This window comes from Manacus vitellinus, unplaced genomic scaffold (assembly GCF_001715985.3).
Source record: "Manacus vitellinus isolate BGI_N305 unplaced genomic scaffold, ASM171598v3 scaffold_52_pilon, whole genome shotgun sequence".
Taxonomy (NCBI): domain Eukaryota; kingdom Metazoa; phylum Chordata; class Aves; order Passeriformes; family Pipridae; genus Manacus; species Manacus vitellinus.
In genome coordinates, this window is record NW_021940628.1 from 871,030 (window position 1) to 892,574 (window position 21,545).

A 21,545-nucleotide genomic window follows, 5' to 3' on the forward strand; every position below is an offset into this window, starting at 1 on the left:
TAACCCAGACAGTAAACCCTTCAGAAATCTTAAAATCTCTGCTTAACAAAGCACGACAAACCCAGGCTGGGTTGAAGAACAATGTTCTCCCCCAAGCAAGTCACAGTTATCGCTGGTCCCATCACGGCTGGATAGGTCCAGCCTGGAAAAAAGCCACCTCTGGGTTCTGTTTCAGGAGACAAAAAGACACCTTCAGCAATCAGAGCCAGGCTCCTTTCCAGGACAAATGGGAACCAAAGACAGATAAGGTGATGACGCTGGCAGTGACAAAATTCAAGTGTTCGCACTGGGAGTGCAGCTCAGCACCAGCCCCAGGGCCTTGGGAGCAGCTTTGTCAACCAACAGCTCAGCTAACACCATGTACAGCTCACAGAGGCAGCAAAGTAGTGAGAACATTCAGCATTTTGTTTTAAAAAGGCCAGGTTTGCCACTCAGTCAGGACACGATGCTGCTGTGTGAAGAAACAGTAATAACAAAAAAAAAAATCCATTTATACTAAATCTGTTTGCCTCTGGTTCCAAGCAGGCTCCTCTCCTACGCCCCACCCCAATGAAATCAGCTGCTAAAATCTCTGGACAGAAGTTACAGGCAACGTTCCAGGAGCAAGGTGAATTTAAGGTCCAACAAGTTGAAAATGAAAACTAGGAACTCTGGAAACCTGTGCCCCCCCCTGCTCCACGTCCTACTTACTGAGCCACAGGAGCTCCACACTCATTGTTTCACAGGGAGTTGTCCTGAATTACCCCAAGGATTGACTACCTCCTACAAGGTCTTATCTCTTCACACAAGGAACAAGATAGCTCAATTCAATCACGAAACACTTCAGCAAACACAACGGTTTCTCACTCAGCATCAGCCTTTGCTACTGTCTTGCTCCAGCCTGGAGGCCAAAGCACCTCCATCCCAGCACATCCACAGCTGAGCCACAAAACCACAAAAACAGCAGAGTTAACCTCTGCCTTCCCCCAGGCAAGAGATATGGGTACAAACTACACAGTCACAGTCATTCACCACGACAGCTCCAAAAGTCACTCCAAATGGGGTGTCACAGAATTACGAGGTCTCTGGCAGGTCAGCAAAAAATCTCTGTAAAACATTTGGCTCGTAGCTCAGGAGGGAAAGGTAGCAGAAATTCAGACACCTCCTCAAGTTGTTCACGGGGAGGGGAGAAATTATTGGGTATAAAATGCCACACCAAGTAGATGGATGGCTGAGCTGAACCACTTGCAAATGCAGCAGGAAGAAAACCAGCACTGACATCCCATAGAGTGCCCCAAGCACCCTGACAGCACTCAGCACATTAATTACACAAAGAACTAGAGCAAATTTAAGAACAAAAGGTTGTCAGGATAACGTCCCAAAGTATTTTGCTGGTTTGTCAAGTGCACTCGACTTATTTACAATAATGTTTTCATGCAGGTTAGCACCTTGTGCTTCTGCACCTTGTTTAAAAGTCAAACAGTCTCTCCATCAGTTCCTCCCTTTAAATTTGCCTAAGGAACAGTAGGAATTTGCCTTTCTGCCTGCTTGCAAATTAGCACACATCAACTGTAATTAAAGGGCTGATCTCAGGCACTTTGGCCACTTTGGCTCTTGTGCTGTATCACATGGACACAACATCCAGGATCTCAGAGGGAAGTCACAGCTTCTGTGTCTTCCTCAATGAAAAAGCTGTTCTTTTATTCTGGAATGATTTTATTCCAAAGCCTAAAGGGGCTCCAAGAGAGCTGGGGAAGGACTTTGGACAAGGGCCTGGAGGGACAGGACAAGGGGGAATGGTTTCCCACTGACAAAGGGGATATTGGGAAGAAATTCCTCCCTTTGAGAGTAGTGAGGGGTTAGAGTGGATTTCCCAGAGAAGCTGTGGCTGCCCCATCCCTGGAAGTGTCCAAGGCCAGGTTGGATGGGGCTTGGAGCAACCTGGGACAGTGGCAGGGGGTGGGACAAGATGGGCTGTAAGGCCCCTTCTAACCCAAACCATTCCAGGATTCTGTGGTTCCCATAATGGTTTTGAACCTGTGACCATCTGAAGGTATAGATCTGATTTTTGGGGATAAAAATGGGAACTGGGTATCCAGCCAGGGATCCTGCTGGGAAAAAGCAGCAGAGCTGGTGGCATAAGAACTAAGCACTCCCATTTCCAGCCCTTTCCCCTACTCAGACTATATTTGGAGTCCGTGCCTCCAGAAGCAGCAGATTCATATCACACTGGTTTCCTTCTGAGGCACGTAGCCCAGGAGTCAGCTCAGATGCTAAAACAAATTACTTCTTTGTTTGCACAAAGGTGAAGGACTTGAAGAGTATTTCCTATTTTTAGTAGGAAAAGAATTGGGAAAAAAAGTAGCACAGCAGGAGATAAAGGGGATGAAAGTCAGCCTGGTGTAAGGCAGTAACTGCAGAAGACTCTTAAAGCATCCATAAACTTAGTATTTCAAGTGCTTTTTTAAAAAAGCAGCTTTGGGTCGGAGCCTGTGTGTGCAAAGGCTACTTCACTGATTTCCCAAAATGCTTCACAGTTGTCCTACAGGGATTTAAACCTTTTAGGGACACTACTTAAAGGTTCCTATCCCAATACCTGCAGAGGGAGTGTGTAAGCACAGGCACAAACTGTCAACAGAGCACCAAAGTACAGCAGGTCAAAGGACCCAACAGCAAACACCTCCCATGAAAAGGCATCCCAGGCTCCCTCTGAGGCTGTTCATTAATGACTTCTCATTATTGGGCAGGTGAACTGCAGGTTTGCTCCCACATTAGGTGGATCCAACATGGCAGCAGAGCTTCCAAGGAACCACAGGCACAAGGTGAGTCTCATCCTGCCAAGCACAAAGCTCCCGCTTCTTCAATATTTTGCTTTTTAAGATCTCACAGACTTACAGGCAGATGAAATGCTAGATAGAACACAATCCCCTGACAAAGAGAAAGGTCCAGACTTAGCTCAGATCATGGTAAGGTGAGTGAGTGGTCTTGGGAGGGGGTCTGGGCAGCAGATGGAACAGCAGAAACAGGCTCTGAAAATAGAGTGTGATCCTTCACCCGCACCACAGGAAGGATTTGAAGAGGGGAAAGGTATCCCAGTGACATTTCCCTTCAAGAGAACCCTTGTGTAGGTGGGACCTTGAGGAAGCTGGGCCTGGCAGTGTGTGTATATTTAGATTTCATTTATTCCTCTCCCAAACCTCCATCCTCCTGCCTGCCCCAGCTCTGCTGACTCCTCAGGGGCAGCACTGCAGAGACCTGACATAGGATCACAGAATCATGGAATGGTTTGGGCTGGAAGGGACCTTAAAGCACATCCTGCTCCACCCCCTGCCATGGGCAGGGACACGTTCCACTAGCCCAGGTTGCTCCAAGCCCTTTCCAACCTGGCCTTTGGACACTTCCAGGGATCCAGGGGCAGCCACAGCTTCTCTGGGCAACCTGGGCCAGGGCCTCCCCACCCTCACAGGGAAGAATTTCTTCCCAATATCCCACCTAAACCCACCCTCCTTCAGCTTAAGGCCATTGCTGTATGTGGCAGCTTAACCTACAGTCACTTGCTAAGGGCCACATCCCAAGATTTGCCTGAATTTTCTGTATATTCTTCTCTACACTTGAAAAACAACTCAGGGTAGGGTTGAGAGCACATTTTAAGCTGCACACCTGTTCTAAAAAGCCATGTATAGACAAGCTCTGAAACCTCGCTGCAGCTGCCTGCAGCCCTTGCTTCCACTCGTCCTCGGGGATGAGCATGAATTAAAAATCTGAAGACAACAGCAAATTTCATTTTTAATTAGCCAGGGCAGCCAGCCAAGGAGGGCTCCCCCACCCACCCATGGCTAGTGAAGCCTGACAGCTCTAAAGGATTTATGCTTCCCTGTGCATTCCCAGTGGCCATTCCAAGCACAGCAGCTCAAACAAGCGCCAGCCATGCAGCATTTGAGTGCAGTTAATATCCAACCAGGGAAGGACAGCAGTACATCCACAGCACCAGGCTTGGAGGGAACAAAGGGCACGGACTTCAGCTCAGCTCTGCCTTACCTCATCTCCGGGATCAAGAGTCCTGAGCTTAGCAGCACTCGGAGAATGAGAGTCCTTAAAAGCAAAGGAATTTTAAGGAAATTATAATAGAAGACCCATCTGCTTATTCTGCCTTTAATGTGGAGCTCTTGGCTCCCAGCACTCAAGGAGGCAACATGTAAAGCTTCTCAACCAGCTGTGTGGGGTGTCTGTGCATGCAAAGATCCAGTGCAGATACTCCATCCCAAACTGGCACAATTCAAGTAGTTCAGAGGGAAAGGGGAGGTAACTCTACTTTAAGCTGGCAAAATGCAAACAGAACATGAGGCTTTTCACATCCCAGGGCACCAGCACTGCTCAAACCAGGAGTTAAAGCTTGCAGCAACCTCAGCAGGCTCCAGCCCTGTGTCCCAGTGATCTACCCCAAAAATGGGGTTCAGCTGCACATAAAATGGGACACAAAGCTTTGTGATGTGAACACAGCTGGCTGCTGGCAGCCCCAGCACAGGCTGAGACCCGGGGAACAAGCAGAGCTCAGTGCTCATGGAATCACAGACTGGTTGGGGTTGGAAGGGGAGCTTGAAGATCATCCAGTTCCACCCCCTGCTGTGGGCAGGGATACCTTCCACCAGACCAGGCTGCTCCAAGCCCATCCAACCCGGCCTCGATGTTGCTCAAAGCCATCCCAGTAATTCAGGCTGGAGAGATGGAAACTGGCCCTGCTCTGCCTGTGCTCTGTCCCAGGTTGACAAGAGCTGCCACCTGCACAGTCACTGCTCCAGTCTCAGCTGCCAGTGCCACACTTCACCCTCCTCCTCCTCCTCCAGAAGTCATCACTTGGGATTAGTTTGCCACGAGCAAATCAGAAGGGTAAGCAACCACCACATATTAAATGTTCACCTTACAGGCTGACAATTAGAGGGTACAGCAGCAGTTCTTGCCACCAGGACTATAAGCACAACATGTTTTTATGCAAGAACTCTCAGCTGGTCCAGCCAGGCCACTGGGCTCCACCAGACCAGCTCTGTAAGAAGCCAAAAACTGGCCTTCATCTGCCCCACCAAGCAGCCTTGCCCTGCTGACAGGTACATCCATTCCCAGGGTTTTCAGGATGGCATCACCTGACCACACAGAATAATCTAGAAATAATGTTTATGAGTTAGAAGTCACCAACTGCAGCACTGTGGTCCAGAAGATGTGAGGTCAATATGCTTCACAAACTGGTTTCCCATGGTGCAGGCAAGAGCTTTCATGCAAATCTCATGCCAATGGTAGGGAAAAAAATGGCCACTTAACTCAGGGTTTTTTTAGCCACTTTAGGCAAACAGATGGAAGAGCTATCTATTCAAGGCAATCTCTAAGCCAAAAATCTGTGAGTTTTAGTTACAGCCATATCCTTCCATCAGTTAAACCTACCAGGGATGAGTTTACTTGCCTCAGGGCAAGCAGCACACAGTGCCTAAAGCAAGAGCTTTAATGCCAAATTTTAATTAAAGAAATCCTGTATCTATTGCAAGACAGAACAGCCTAGAGAAATAAATACACAAAAAGAACTCAGGAGCAACCATGAGCTGATCCTCCTTTATGGGCTTGTTCAAACCAGCTCATTGCTTTTGACTCTTCCCTGCTAAGAAAGGGGATGTTACTTGTTTTCAAGAGCTTGGGACAGCCAGCAGACTTGTATTCCAGGTTTCAGAGATGGGAAATTCAAAAAAAAAAAAAACCAAAAAAGATCTTCCAGATGTACAAGAGAGCTTCAAATCAGATCTGGTCCACACCACAGTACTGATGCATCTGCCAAACCAGATAGTTTTCTAATCACCTTCTACACTTCAATTGAAGACACCAAGTTTAAAGTCATCAAGTTCTTTATGATGCTTAACCAAGGAACAAAAAACAGGTTCACAACCTCTGGTAAGACATCCAAGAGTACTCACCAGCGTTCTCTTCCATCCCTTTTGCACACTATCTTCCTGAGCAACTCCTGCAAAAACAAGAAGCAAAAAAAAAAAAAATCAACACACAAACCGCAATTCCAAGCGTGACCAAAGCTCAGATTATTAGTTTCACTTCTCTATCAGCTCTGCTCAGCCTACACAAAACCAGCATGGAGGGAACCTAAAGCAGAAATCCTGCCCCAAACCAGGAACAAGAGTGTGGCATCATCACCCCTCTTTGAAGACATCAGTAGCCTCTAATCAGACACACGCTGAGCTGGAAGGGAAAGAGAAGCGAAATTAAGGTGCCGTAATTACAAAGCAGCAAATATTTGTTCCCAGGGAAAACATTCCACATCTGCCTCTTCAGGAAGGGATGTGCCTGCTGTAAAAGGGAACAGCTATTGCTTATCTAGCAAAGGCAGCACAGCACATGCACAGGAAGTATTTCAGATGTCACAGCATCAAGGCACTTCTGAACATGGGGGGGGTGTGAACACAGAAAAGAGGAGCCAGGATTTTAGCAGCAAAGCCAGCTTTTCTCTGGAGAAAGTTCTGAAAGGAGGTGCAAGAGGAACTAAGTTTGGGAAAATCGGGTATGTCTTGATTTTGACAGATGACGTAGCACAGTAAAAACAGGGAGGTTCTGCCCTGACAACCTTGCAGTTCAAACTAAGAACCCCAATCAGACACAGCAGCAGGCACAGCGTGGGGTGACTGAGGAAGAACTACAAAATAAGGCTGTTTCCAGTGCTGAGGAGTCAAACCCAGACTTAAACCATAGCCTTCCACCTTCTCTCCCAGCAGCAAAGCACAGTTTGGTGGCTGTAACTCCCCATCAGATCAGCTGGATCACCCTCATGTGACAACCTGCTGAGTGTGCAGCACGTGCTCAGCCTGCAGAGAGCACGGGAGCATCCCGGGGCTGCCGAGTCAGCAGAGACAGCCCCACCACCCCACCCCTGGGAGCTCTGCCCAGAGGGGCATTTCAGCTCTGCTTTGCTCAGCTCTGTGGGCAGAAACACTTCTCTGGATGAGGCAGCCATGCTCCAGGGCACTGCTCCCTGCTGCAGCTCCAGTACCACCACAGGGATGTTCTTGGATGGGGTGAAACAGTGCTGATGATCCCAGCTTTAAACAGGTCAGTGAAGAGAAGGACTTCTGGGCAGCAAGTCAGTCAGGAACATCAGATGATCTTGATTTCAGAAGGCAGACTGACACGAGTCACTTGAGCAACACCCTCAGAATCCCTACAGCTTAATCCATGGACACTGGGAAAATTAAAGTTAACTTTCACATGTGTTTGGGATGTGGTTTGGTACATCCACGTGCTGCACCAAGGACACCATCTGCAAGAACTCAGATGAATGAGTCACAGAATCATCAGGGTTGGGAAAGCCCTCTGAGATCACTGAGTTCAACCACTACCCCAGAACAGCCAAGGCCACCACTGAACTATGTCCCCAAGTGCCACATTCATGTGTTTTTGAGCACTTCCAGGGATAGTGACTCCACCACTGCCCTGGGCTGCCTCTTCCAGGGCTTGACAACCCTTCTGGTGAAAAATTTTTCATTACTGTCCAATCTAAACCTCCCCTGGCACAACTTGAGGCCATTTCCTCTCGTCCTGTCCCATGTTACCTGGGAGCAGAGCCCAACCCTCACCTGGCTCCACTCTCCTGTCAGGGAATGCTCCCCACTGAAGGCAAAGGACCCATCATTCCTTCCTGCCCTTTCAGCAAACCCTTCTGGGAAGGGAAAACAGAAGGAAAACAAAAATCAGCCACCTCAAAGCCTACTTGAACCTCAGTGCAGATGACAGAGCACTCCCACTCCCCCAGAGCCACCAGGGAGCTGGGTTTAATTTGCCTTTCAAGGGCATTCCTGCACAGGCTGCTCTGTGCTTTGCATATTCCAAGGGGCACATTTGTGCCTGGAATACTAATCCTGGCAGCCCCCATCACTGCTGGACACTCGCTGTACCCAAGGACATCTGTCACTGCCTGACAGCACGGCTGGAAGCACCTCAGTCTGTGCTGGGAGGATCCTTCTGAGCAAAACACTAAATCCACAATATCTGGTTATTAATAGAACAAGCACAAAAGGAACACTGGGGGGAAAAAAAATAAAAGTGATGCCAGGTTAGAGGAAGAAGGAGCAAAGTCCAGGCTCCCAGAGCATTGCCACAGGCTGCCAAAGCAGGAACACACAGCTCTAAGGAACAGGCACTTGCTCACCAAAGGAATGGATTAAGCAGTGCAGATCCTGCTGCCAGCCTTAACTAGGGCTTGGCTAATTGGGAAGCTGGGTTGAGATAACCTGCCCTGCAGAACAGCAATTTGCTTTTATCCCCAGTTGCTGTCAGAGGTTTCCCAGATACCTAACCCTGAGAAAACTTGGGATTTTTCATTTCCTCTGGCGTGACACATGCCACAGCTCTGAATATTCATGTGCCCCGAGTGCTCACACATTCCCGGGGCCTGACAGCTGTGTGAAATTCCTGTGTTTCCAAGAGTTCCCGGCACAGCTCCGGACACTCCGCAGCCCCTCCCGCTCTCCATCGCAGCAGCAGAACCGCGGCCTTTGTCTGCCCCGGGACTTCAAACACCCCACGGGTTTTTTTTTCCCCCAGCTCTTTGTACCAGTCCAAGAATATATCCCTGTTCCATTGACCCGGCTTTGAACTCCCGGCAGCAAGGTGATGGCTTTTTTCCAGCCGGGCAGCTAATCCACACACAATGGGAACTGCTCCGTGGCCATGCCCGAGTGTTTGCCACAGTTTTCCACCCTGTTTCTTCTTTCCCCTGTTTCTTCAGCCTTAATGCTCTCCCTGCTGCACGGGGAGTTTTGTCTTTCCCAGCCCTGTCACATCCTCCCGAGGGTGCATCCCACAAACCAGCCCAAATCCACACCCTGGCCCTCCTTCCATGCCTTCCCACCCATCCCTTGTGCCAGCACTGGTCCACCCACCTTGGGAACAGTGAAAGCTGCCCCAGATGCACCCCAGGCATGTCCAGAGGAGTGGGTTGGGAAGGACAGGACCTCGCTGTCACACCAAGGTGCCACTGTTTTTCCAGCCTCTGGCAATCCACATCCATGAGCTTTACTGCTGACCAGCTTCCCCCCTTTCTCATGGTCTAATTTTCAGTGACCCTTGCCCAAACCTCTGGAATAACAGGCATTTAGCTTGCTCCAGAGTGAAGCTCATTAGCTGGACCCCTCTGTCCTCACTGCTCATCTCTTCCAGTAACAGGAGCTTCCTTCAAAACACTATGGGATGTCTCCAAAAGTCCTGCTAAAACTCGAGCCAATGTTGGTTGTTTTTCCCAACTGAACTAGAAAAACTGACAACTCTTCCAAGCAGAAGTGGCACATTACTTCTCCACTGTGGCTGCCAACAGGGTTGCCTTAGGCATGGAAAGGCCCTTTCCATGCTGGCTCAGCTCTAAATCACCATCCAGAAGGGACCTGACAGCAGCTGGGCAGCAACCACAGGGCTTTTACTGTAATGAGGCACAAAACCTGAGGCTGTCTTGGAAAAAAAACAAACGTGGGGGAGAGAAAGGATGCTCTGATAAGGATCCAGAACTACAGCCAGCAGTTGGAGGGAGAGGGAAAAGGAAGGGTTAACAAACACCCAAGAACAAGGTCCTGTGCTAATACAGACCATGACCCGTGAAATTAAACAAGCTCACCTGACAACTCCTAGAAGATATTTAATTTTGACCTGATGTGGTGCTACCAGCAGCCAACAAACAAATATAATATTGTAATTCGTGATGCCAGTTCAACCCTTTGCTTTACACTGTTTAAAAATGCCATTGCTACAGCAGCACCCAGAAGGCCAAATCCCCTGCAGGTTCCCCCTGGAGCAGATGGCAGGAGCCCAGGGAGGGATTGAGGCTGCCTGGAAGAGCTCACCATCCCAACATGGCCAAGTGGACATCAGGAATAAGGCCAGCTGGGAGGTGGAGGCCAGGCACTGAGCATCCCTTTTTATAAAAGCGACATAAAAAATAAAAAAATCAATTCACCATTTTCTTCTCTCCCCAATCAGTTACTCATTCTGGGAGGGCAGATGAGTGGATTTTCACAAAGCTGAGGTAACTCCACCCAATGCCATGGGTCTGTTGGCCATGGAGCCCCACCAGGCCCCCCAGGGGGAGGGCTAAAGAAGCTCATTTTATCTGCCAGGCACGAGATTAAGAGCGTGGCAAACAATATTAAAATTTTGTTCCATAAAACAGAATAACTCAACAGCACCAAAGGGTTCTCCCAAGGGACAGATTTCAGCACGAGTGCACAAGCTGGAGCTTAAACATTACAAGGGAAATTCTTAAAAAAACCTAAACAGATCAACTGTGGCAAATACACTACTATAGAGTACAAGACAAGGTGTGAAGGTATAATTAACCTCCTGTTGGACTGAGCAGTACAGAGCAGAAAAGATTCACAAGCCCTTCTTCAGGTCAGTGGATGCCAAAAAGCTCATCTGTTTATCTGACCTCACTTCAAACCAAACCAACTCCACCTAAAAACCATAGTTTGCTCATGTCCTTCAGTGATATGGTTTGAACATCATTTGCTACAAAGGCTGGTTTTAAAAATCCTTCTGAGCAGCCTCGGCTGACCCAGTTTGTTCTGCACCAATCACACACGGAGCAGTGGAGAGGTCAGATGGAGGGAAATCACAATATTCCCCCCTCAATAAAACCACACAGATTAAACCCAGTTGTTCTCACAGCCCAGTCTGGCAACATGTCAATTAATGGGGTGCACCAGTAATTAAGAGCCCAGCAGTTTCTCTCTCTCTCTTCCCAAGGATCCCAACACTTCAGGCATTTCCACACTCGTTGGGAAGCAACAGCTTTGATCAGGAACAGAGCAGCTGGTTAGCACAGGAAAAGAGTTTTGTGGAAGAAGTGGGGGAAAAAAAAAATAAAAAAATCAGACAATATTATAACAACTCTACAAGCACCTGAAACAGAAAACTGGAATAACGAGGATCGAGAAACCTCAGTACAGTTGATATCACAGTCAGTGAAACCAGCAGCTTTTTGTCACAGATTTAATGTTTGATAACTGCCTCCCGCTGCAAACAGCAAATATTTTCCAGCAGCTCAGTAGCTGCCTGTGGGTGGCACAGTAATATAACATTACCAGGGAGGAACTGGGAAGGGAAGGGAGCTGAACCCTCCGGGGCTGCACCACAGGGAAGGCGAGCGGGATTTTCCAATGCTTGTGCAAAGTAACCCTCAAAAATACTCATGGACACTGCACAGAGTGTTGGAGTGGGAGTCCAGAGCCCCCATCACTCACAGATCTGCTTCTGACCAGCACAGAATCATTCAGGTTGGAAAAGACATCCAAGATCCAAGTCCAGCCTGTGCCCAATGCCCACCTTGTCCCTCGGCCCAGAGCACTGAGTGCCATGTCCAGTCCTGCCTTGGACACCTCCAGGAATGCTGGATGTGGGACCCTGGACAAGGACCTTTCTCTGTGCCCTTCAACAGGGGATTAACCTCTTTTGCAAGTCAATTCAAAACCAAATTAAAACTTGCAATACTCTTATTTCCTAGAAACTTTCACCACAGTAGCACCTGGGCACTTCATTCATTTAACAAGCCAAACACAGCAACTTTTTCCATATTTCTACTTGAAACAAGACCACACAAAGTCTGAAAAAGCCACTCCAGCCTCTCCCAGGTGTTTCAGAGCCATATTTACTCAACTCAGAACAATAAGCCAGCAGCCCATAGGAAAGCATGAACACGGCACAGCTTCTGTGCCAGCCCCCAGTGACAAGTGCTATTTCTATTCAGTTATCAGTATGAAAAACACCTCTAATTCGCCTCCAGACCTTTTGGCAGCTGATCAACCACCCTGGAGGTGTGGATGCATGGAGGGGAAAAAAACCTGCTGCATGAACAGAGCAAACCAGCTTCTCTCCTTGCTGTCCTTGAAGCAGCTGCCTCAACCAAAAGTATCTCCCTGATAAAAGCAGAGGGTAAAATTAAAGCAGAATGGCCCACTGGTGCAGAAGACAGATGCTCTTGTTCTTATCATCATGGAGCATCCAAAGGGCAAGGCATGGTTATTCCTTCATCAGCTACTTGATATAATAAAATAGATTACAGAAGTTCCAGACCAACACACACCACAATCTGTCAACACATACGAACCCTCAAAACATGTTAATAAATTCCTATACTGCAGAAGGCAATTCCCACATTTTGCTGCTACCCAGAAAAGTCTGGGCACACTAGAAAGAGAAAAGGAAGGGAACTGATGTCTTTGCAAAGCAGTTTCCACAGAAGATCCCAGTTATCCAGGACCCAACTGATGTTTGCACAGTGGGACTAAAGAAAAGGAACCAGTTCGACCAGCACCTGCTTCAGCAAAGCAAAAAATGATGGATATTTGAAATGAAGAGCTCAACTGCCCAAAATCTGAGCTGTATTTTCTATTTTCCCCCTCTTTCCAAAAAGCACGAGATGACAAACTGAATTCTTGTCTATGTAAATCCATATTAGGACGAACTTCAGTGCTGCTGGAGCCACTGGGGTATCCCCAGTTAGCTACAAAAACATCAGCTGAGCCTCTGCAAACCTGACCACAAGGCCTGTATAAATTAATTAGTGCAGTAATTGGAAGCACAGAGGAGGTGGGGAAATGCCTCAAGCCCAATTCACCTTTCAGAGAGGGTTATTTTAGTGCAAACATCCAGGAGTGTGGTCCCCCTTCCTCAGACCTGTGATTGTTAAGAACAGGAAGCCTTGAGGTGCCTTTTTTCCCCCCCACAAAGGTTATAAAACAACACACAACATGTGTGGAACATTGAGCATTTAAGATTCAAATTCCCCCCTCCAATTAAAAAAAAAAAAAAAAATCAGCCTGATTGCCTTAAACCACCCAAAATGCAGATCACCAATAAAAGGGTTTTTCACCCAGATTTCTTCCAGCTTGTGTTGCCACAACAACATGAATCCCAGTTGGGTTTTTTTTAAAGGGAAAAAACCAGGGCTGCTCCTTTCCAAAAGCAACTGAGGTCAGCTTGCAGCCCCAGTGAAATCCCAGCCCCAGCAGCACCACACTGGTTTCAGCTCTGGAATTGGCACATTTCCCTCGTGTCTTTCTGCACAACTGATTTCAGGACAATAGGGCTTGTCAGAAATTAAAATTCCTCTGTGATCTGCACATACCTGTTCCTGCAGCAGTTCCTCCTTGTACCACACCTCGCAGGGAATTTCAATTTACTCAAAAAAAACCAAAACAACAAAAAAAAAAAACCACAAAACCCTCCAACCAACTCTGTCTGTACAGAACCACAGATACAGACAGAAAGGAGAGGATTAGTGACTCAGGGGGAAGGAACTGCAGCAGCCTGGAAGTGTGGGATAGTGTCTGAAACTCCAAAACTGCAGAGCAGACAACAGTACACACCAAGTTACATTTCCCCCCCAGTTTTAACAATTAGCTTTTTAGTGTGTACAGAGACCAGTGAGGAATGTCACACCTCTGTCACAAAGGTTGATAAGAGAGAAACATCATCATGTTTGTTGGGTCTCAGCACTGATTCAGCAAAAAAGGCTTTCCTGCTTTCAAAGAAGCTTTTGAAGTAGCAGAATCAGCCTCGACAACCCAACAGGACCTTCCAGGCAAACCTGCATCTTGGGAACAAGATCCTGGAGCCATGAGGTTGCTAAGGGGACTGGAGCCCCTCTGCTCTGGAGCCAGGCTGGGAGAGCTGGGGGGGTTCACCTGGAGCAGAGAAGGCTCCAGGGAGAGCTGAGAGCCCCTTGCAGGGCCTAAAGGGGCTCCAGGAGAGCTGGAGAGGGATTGGGGACAAGGGATGGAGGACAGGACCAGGAATGCTTCCCACTTGCAGAGGGCAGGGATAGATGGAGATTTGGGAAGAATTGGTCCTTTGGAGGTGTTGGGGAGCCCTGGACAGGTTGCCCAGAGAAGCTGTGGCTGCTCCTGGATCCCTGGAAGTGTCCAAGGCCAGGCTGGATGGGGCTTGGAGCAACCTGGGCTAGTGGAAGGTGTCCCTGCCCATGGTAGGGGGGTGGAATTAGATAATCTTTCCAGAAAGGATCTGAATGAGTTGGTTTGGATGCATCCAAACAAAAACCTCCATCCCAGACCCACCACTGCAGGAGCAGCTGAGGACTGTGGGTTGCACCTATCTGGGCTATACATAACCTGTGTCTGTAACACACACCCAGAAGGCACAAAATAACAGGGTTATTTATTTCTCTCTGGCTTCTGGGGTAAAATTCAAACCACCTTTGCCTTCGTCTTGTGGTTTCCATTTTCGTCAGACTTTCAATGAAAACGAAGCAGTGCTGTGGTCATGGCCCTGCAATTATGACTCGATACACAACTTCATTTGCAACCACCATTTCCTCCCCAAAATGAGGCCACTTTTGGCCTCAGCAGCTGCAGAGGCAGCTTGAAAACTGTTTCTTTTTAAGAAGCGACAGGAATGAGCTCAACCCCCATCGAAGCACCAGAAGGGATTTGTTAGAAAGCTCACCTGAACTCCCAAAACTCCAGCAGCAGTGGAGCTGGATTTGCAGTCCTGCCCTATGGATCCTTCCAAAAGGACCCCTTGCCCAGCTGCTTCCTGGGATACACAGCCCACAGGGAGTGGGAAACCTGATTAAACCCCACACTTCCCTCACTGCAACATTCCAGCACAAACCAGGCACCTCTGATCCAACTCCACACTGGGAGTGTGTCCCCACTTGAAAAAACGTGAGGCACAGGAAACCTGTGAGGTGTAGGTGTCTTTATCAACATATAGAGTCAACGCTTTTTAACTGGGCACAGCTCAGCTGTTTGAAATTAAAACTCTTCCTGAATGGAAATTACCTCTCTGAACCTACAGGAGCCTTGAATTTCACCTTTTGAGGTAGATTTTGCCAAGCAGTTCAGGTAGTTTGTTAATCAGCTGTAGCCTTACTTTTTCCTTCACAGTCTCACCAGCATAATTTCTAATTAATTCTAATTAAGGTATCAAATCTCCTTAAAGAAACCCTCCCCAGGCAATTTATTACTCTTAAAGCTCCAGCTTTAAAAAAAAAGGTGCCCTGGCCATAACCAGGAAAACAGAGAAATTAATTCCCACTACTGATCTGGCAAAGTCTTTATAACAAAGTGCAGGCAGCGAGGCATCCCACTGTGAAAATAAGGCCATAAAGTCCCTGAACAAGAACATTTCCTAAAAAAAAAAATAAAGATAATTTGTACTTCTCATGGCTGTGCACAAAGTTTATGAAGCAGCGACAGTGTTTGCCTGAGGATGGTGCTTAGTGCAGCCATCTGAGCTAAGGGGCCCTGAGTTGATTTTAAACTCAGGGGAAAGCTGTGCCTTTCCTAGTGCTCTTCCAAGGGTTAGGGTTCCATTCACACAGAATTGTGGAATGGTTTGGGTTGGAAGGGACCTTAAAGATCACCCAATTCCAAAACCTCCTGCCATGGGCAGGGACACCTTCCCACCAGCCCAGGTTGCTCAGCACGTGGTCACTCACCTTCCAGATCTGTGGGAGGTTTTGATCTGATAAACTCCTTCAAATAATCTGAAATTAAAGCTTAAATGGCATCATCTCAAAGGCAGTGATCCCCTGGAACTCTCCCAAGAACAGGAAGGTTTCAGCTCTCAGTCTCTCACCCTCCATTAGAGATGACATTTCCCAGCCAACACTGTTCAGCTGCATTAAGAGCTCAGTAAAACTATCACAGCTTCTTTTCAGCCACAAAAGGACCTTTCACAGTAACAATGGCTAAAAAAAACACCCAGCTGAAGTGGCAAATCTCTCCTCCTGCCCTGCAGGCAGATGAGCTGACCTGGGCCAGGGAGGCAACCAGGGAAAACTGTGCAAATCAAACCAAGGGAATCGTTGCAACTGCAACTGCAACAGCAGAGAGGATGTGGAAGGAGGGGATATCAAGAGTCTCAGACATTCCCAAGGCACAGAAGCTGAGGAAATGCCTTTGGATGGGCTGTATTACCTGGAAGGTCACTGGAGCTGGCTCTGCATACCTGGCACAGTGAAAACCTGGTTCACAAGCAGAGGATCCACCAGATGTGCCTTGGACAGGAGCACTCCAGGTAAATCCCAGCCCTGCTCAAGAACCAGCACACCTGGGGGGTTTGGCAGATCACCTTGAATCAATCAAAGCTATCAAGAATTATATATACACCTCACAATAGTATAACAGAAGTCCAGTGTTAGAAAGAACCTTAAAATCCAGTGAGGGAAAAAAAAAAATCCTTGAAAAATAAGCAGCTTGAAACAGCTGTGGGCTTTCTGGTGACTTCTCTTGAACAGCCTTTCTGTTCTGTTCAAGCTGCTGTGTCCTTGGACATCAGAGCAGGTTCATTTTGTGACTCCCCAGCACAGTTATCAGCCAGCCAGGAACTGCTGGTTTGCTCAGCAAACAGGGACCTTCCCAGAGGTGCCAGCACCAGGAATGGTTACAAAGGAACCCCACTCCCTCCACCTACACCAGCACTCCCAGCAAATCCTGAACAAGGCTTCTGGGAAGGGAGTGAACTGTATATAAGAGCAACAAAGTAGATGAAAAGGAGCAAAACTGAAGGAGAAAGTCATCGCTGGCAAGATGTAACGTGGAAAAGGCACAGCAAGGAAAAATGTTCACACTGGGCCATATAAACGGAACAAAAAAATGCTTTGCAAGGTTTTTAAGGCTTCAAAAGGTGGCTGTGAGTGAGCCCCAGGTGTTAGAAACCTGCACAGCCCGTTGTACAGTGGCCAAAGGAAGTGTTTGTGCAGATGACCCCCACCCACAGTGACAGGTTTACTAAAGGGAAACTTGCATCTGCAATGGAAGTGGTGCTGAGGAAGAGTTTTGTGGTAAAAAGGAAGTGAAACTGGATCCAATCTGCCCCAGCTTTGCTCAGTAAATGAATGCTGCCAGGACTGGGAGGTATCCTTCCCCTCTGCCACAGCTCCAAGTTGGATGGATGATGTCGCTCATTTGAAGGCTGCAGAGGGTGTTTATCAGCCAGCTTTGAGGTTTGCCTATAAATAGAGATTTCCTAAATGACTTAATCCGAGGAACACTTCAATTCACAAAGAGGTGTCCACAAAAAAATCAGTGTTTAGATGCACAACAGCTTCCCTGGAGCACAGGAGCTGTGAGACACCCACACAGCACCCAACACAAACTTACAGCAGCTTTCAAAGGGACTCCAGCCCACAGGTTTGCATCCTCCCCACCCCAACAGCCAGGAATGACATGCAGAAAGCTGCAGGAGCTCTGCCAGCTCTCAGGAATTTAAGTAACTGTAAATTTATTTGTTGGAACCTGTACCTGCACCTCTCTGAAGCCTCTCCTGGTCCCTCTGGATGGGTCAGGGAGCTCCAGGGAAAGGCAGCCCATGGACCAGGAAGCTCAGAGCGCTCAGCCATAACACAATCCTACTTCCATCCCAGTTTCAGCAGCCAACAGGAATGGAAAGACTGGTTTTAACTGCCCTCCCCATCACTGTGGCTTCCTTTCAGCCTTGTGTGAGGTCTGGTATTAACTATCCCGCTGCAGAGTCAAGCTCTGAGTAGCTTTTACTACAGAAGTAACTAATGAGGTCTCAAATTACTTTATTTGCAGCAGAGAACCCACTGCAAAGAACCAGAACTTCCCTCATGTCTTACAAAATATAATATTGTAGTGTATTTGGGATAAAAATCAGCTTTTTACCAGGAAAAAGCAACCTGGTCTGCTGGAAGGTGGGTTGGAATGAGATGATCTTTAAAATCCCTTCCAGCCCAGGCCATTCTGTGATCTGTGGGAGCCAATGGAAAGAACAGGCTTCCCACAAAAATGAACAGCATGGAAAGCCCACCAGTACAAACCCGTGGAGCTCAGCACAGCCCCCTCCAACACCTGCAGCCTCACAGCTCTTTGGGGTCAGTCTCAGCTGAAAATGGAACTGGAGGCACAGCTCGACCTGGAAACTTCCTGGAGGGAGCGATTCAGGGTGAGGGGACAGAGGCACAACCACAGGAACGGCCCTGGAACCCCAAAATCCCCCTGTAATTAAAGCTGTGGCTCCACAGGCTCTGCCTCTCTGGGCACCAGGGAGATCCTGTGGAGCAGCTGACCCTGGTCAAAACCAGCCTGGTGCAGAAGCAGCTGGTTTGAATCCAGCTCAGTTCCTCAATTTGTTTGTCACATGGGCCACAAAGCAGTTGTTGGAGAATAAGGGAAGGCAGTGAATCCCCAGGACCTGTTCAGCACTTTGGGGTGTTTACACAGCTGCAGCCCCAAACAGGGCTCTGACAGCCTGTCCTTGCAGGGAAGGGGTAGGACTGGGTTTGGAAGGCATCAAGGGAGGCTTCCCAGCACCAAACAGCCTGGAATCATCAGATCCTGCCTGCTCCTCTGTTCCTTTTCCCATAGCAAACACCACAGGGAAGGTGCCACCCTCATCTCTCCATGCTGAGCCAGTTCAATCACCAAGCCATGAGTGTCTATCCTACATATCCTCAGAGAATGGAATTCCTGTGACAAAACAGGACTTTTTTACTCTCATTTATAAAATTATTTGAGATCTCAGCTACAAAACTGTTCTTAAACTCTTTCAATACACTTGTGAACAACCTGAAGCATCTGAACACCTGAAGCACCAACAGATCCCAGGGCACCAGGATTTGCCAGCCCTGGGTTTTGAAATGAGCAGGACCTTGCTGATCATAACCCAAGGCCAAGCATGACCCAGGAATTCCAGTTCAACCAGTTCCACCCTTTCTACCCCCTGGTTCCTCCCCTCTTCTTGGAAAAACAAACAGCAACAAAACCCTGCCCCAATCTGGACCGGAATAAACAATTCCCTGCGATGAAAAGCCACCTGCTCCCCCCCCACACACAATTAAAAGCACTTCCAAATTCCAGCTCTCCCTCAGCCAGCGCAGATGGACACACCAGGCACACACAGACACCACTCTGCTCCCAGCACAGCCTTTGTGCTGCTCAGACACAAAGCCTGATGGCAGAGCTGTTTTGTTAAGGGATCACAACATAAACCAGCAATTCTCCAGCCACAAAAACAGCTCAAACTCGCTCCCAGGCCAATTAAATTCCAATCTGCTAAAACACACAGGCTCTCTGTGGCTTTTGGGGACCGTGGCTCTCCGCTGGCAGATCACCCCCCAAGATCCAACTGACTGCCCCACATGTCCCCAGATGACTAAATTTCATGTGCAGTGGCTCGGATTTTCACTTTCTTGCACAGCCTGCAGGAAGGAAATAACCCCTGTGCAGAGGAAGCAATAGCCCCGAGAGCAGGCAATGAACTGCTGAGATGGGAACTGATCCCTGCCTCGCTCGCTCCTCCAGGACCTGCCCCCTAATCCCTCAGGTCTGCAGGGATTTAGGGTAGCCCTGGATTCGCAGCAGGAACAGGGCTGGCAAATGGAGGCCTGGCCACCAGAGACTGCTGAATACTCACACAGATCCTGCTGCTGCCTTTGCCAAGACACAGAATCGCTGCCCTGCAATGCACACTGAGCTCAACAAGCACCAGACACCAGAATCTCCTTCCCTGCTTGTGGTTCCTGTGCTGTTTAGCAAGTCTGGCCATCTGCAGAACGCTTCCATTTGGAGCTGGCTATCCACAGGATGGATTCCTGCCGTGGTTAATCATTCCCCCAGCAGACTTGAGGCAGATCTGGTGTCCCACAGCTCCCAGTCCCTCCCAGAAGCTGTGGGCTGGCACAGCCCTCGTGTCCCCAGACAGCACTGCCCTGGTGCCACCCACCCACCCTCCCTCTTGGGGAAGTGCTCACATTGCCCAACACCAATTCTCCCAGTCTCTCAAGTGCACTGGGATCTCCATCCACAAGATCCATCCTATCAGGGCAGCTCAGGAACTGTTCTGTCAGCTTTTGGCTTTCAGCTCAGCTTTCTTTGAAGACAAATGCTAATATCCTTTAAAAAAAAAAAACAAAAACAAAAACCAACAACCAAATCTGATCCAAACCCAGACTCATCACTGGTATGAATCACACAGCATTATTAATTCTCCTGCCCGTCAAAACAGAAATGTCTCACCTTGCAAAACAATTGCTGTGGTTGCCCAGGCTCACAAAAATCTGTCCCATCTGTTAAAAAGCTGAGTGCACTGAATGAAACTATTTGACAAGCACTCTGCTGAAAGGCAGCAAACATTTCACCCCACAAAGGCTACTTCAAACCCAGACAGCGATTACAGGCAGCTCAGCTCGGCTCCTATCAGCCAGCACAAACACAGCCTTCCAGCAAGGAATTCTTTTTGAAGACAGAGCCTGTGGGGACACTGAGTTTAAGGATCAAGCCTGCAACTCCACAAAACCAGCTTTAGATGATCTCATGCCCCAAACTGCTACAATCAAAAAGCAAGGAGCAAAGTGTTCCTGCCTCCGACAGTGTAACAGAAAAGGCAAATAAACCAAGATCTCCACTTTACCTGCAAAGTCTGTGCAACAGGCAAAGCTTCTCTGATCTCCCAGTGCAAGGGACCCCCACAATAACACGGGAGTTATTCCCCACGGAGGGGGAGACACGAACAACACCCACAGAGCCGAGCAGCGCCGACATCCACCACTCCAGCTCCTCGTGCACCACATTCCCAACTGCCTTGGTGCTGGATTTTGAACAGCAGGTTCACCCCCACACACGGTTCACCTCAGGGACATGGGCAAAAGTCCTCGTGCTGCTGGTGAGCCCCAAGCCCACCAAGTCCAGCACACCAGTATTTAACCAACACCCCCCTGACAGACTCTTGGCAATGGACCCCTCTGCTTAATGCAGATACAAATCCATTCCCAGCAGATTCCTGTTTCAGCTGCCCTCGCTGTCACAAGCATGTCATGTGCCACATCAGAACCAGAGTTCTGGACCAGGAAGCTTTATTTGCTTTTAAAGTGCTCGCACTCCAAACAGGGCAAGGATGAACAGAGGGGACGGTCGGTGCCGGCAGACGACAAGCTGTCACACTTCCCCAAGAGCAACCCCTAAAAGCAGCCTCAGACAAGGTTTTGTTGAAGCCCAACCCCTCAGCAGCACCATCAGCCATCCCAGAGGACCCTCATCCCACTGAGGGATCCATCAGATAATGCCCTTCTCCAGGATCAACCTTCTTCTCCAGGTTCAAGAACGCACTGATATTTTTATAGGACACCAGAGCAAGGTGACATGTGGCTCCAAATCCACACAGAAACACCATCCACCACATTATCTTGATGATGCAAATCAAACCCCTTGCTGCTGGCACTAAGAATGAAGGCTCCAACAGCTTCCTGCAGCAAAGTCACCTTGGAAATACCAAAGAATATGAGTTTTCAGTAGGACAGAACTAAACCACATCGGTAAAGAGTGTCCCAATAACTTCTGAGCCATCAGATAATGTCACACCCTGAGGGAAGGGTTTCTGGAGAGCACAGGAGGCCCCAAGTCAGCTACAATCACAAGTTCTGTTATCTTAACTGGTGATCAAAAGGTAGCAAGATGAACATCCACACCAACATACTCTGCATTTACTCAGCAGTGCAGCCACATAGCACGGTACAAACCAACCCAAGGCAACACCACAATATTAAAAATGAT

The 21,545-nt window shown here is 48.4% G+C and overlaps 1 long non-coding RNA gene across 1 annotated transcript in view; it reads right to left on the reverse strand.

The window, feature by feature from the left end:
* Positions 1-21,545, reverse strand: part of LOC115307797 — a 40,984-nt gene that overhangs the window by 12,601 nt on the left and 6,838 nt on the right. The window contains exons 2-3 of the long non-coding RNA XR_003916156.1: positions 5,934-5,980; positions 4,018-4,071 (exon numbers count right to left, since the gene is read on the reverse strand). This is a non-coding gene — a long non-coding RNA (uncharacterized LOC115307797). The remainder of the gene's footprint in view (positions 1-4,017; positions 4,072-5,933; positions 5,981-21,545) is intronic.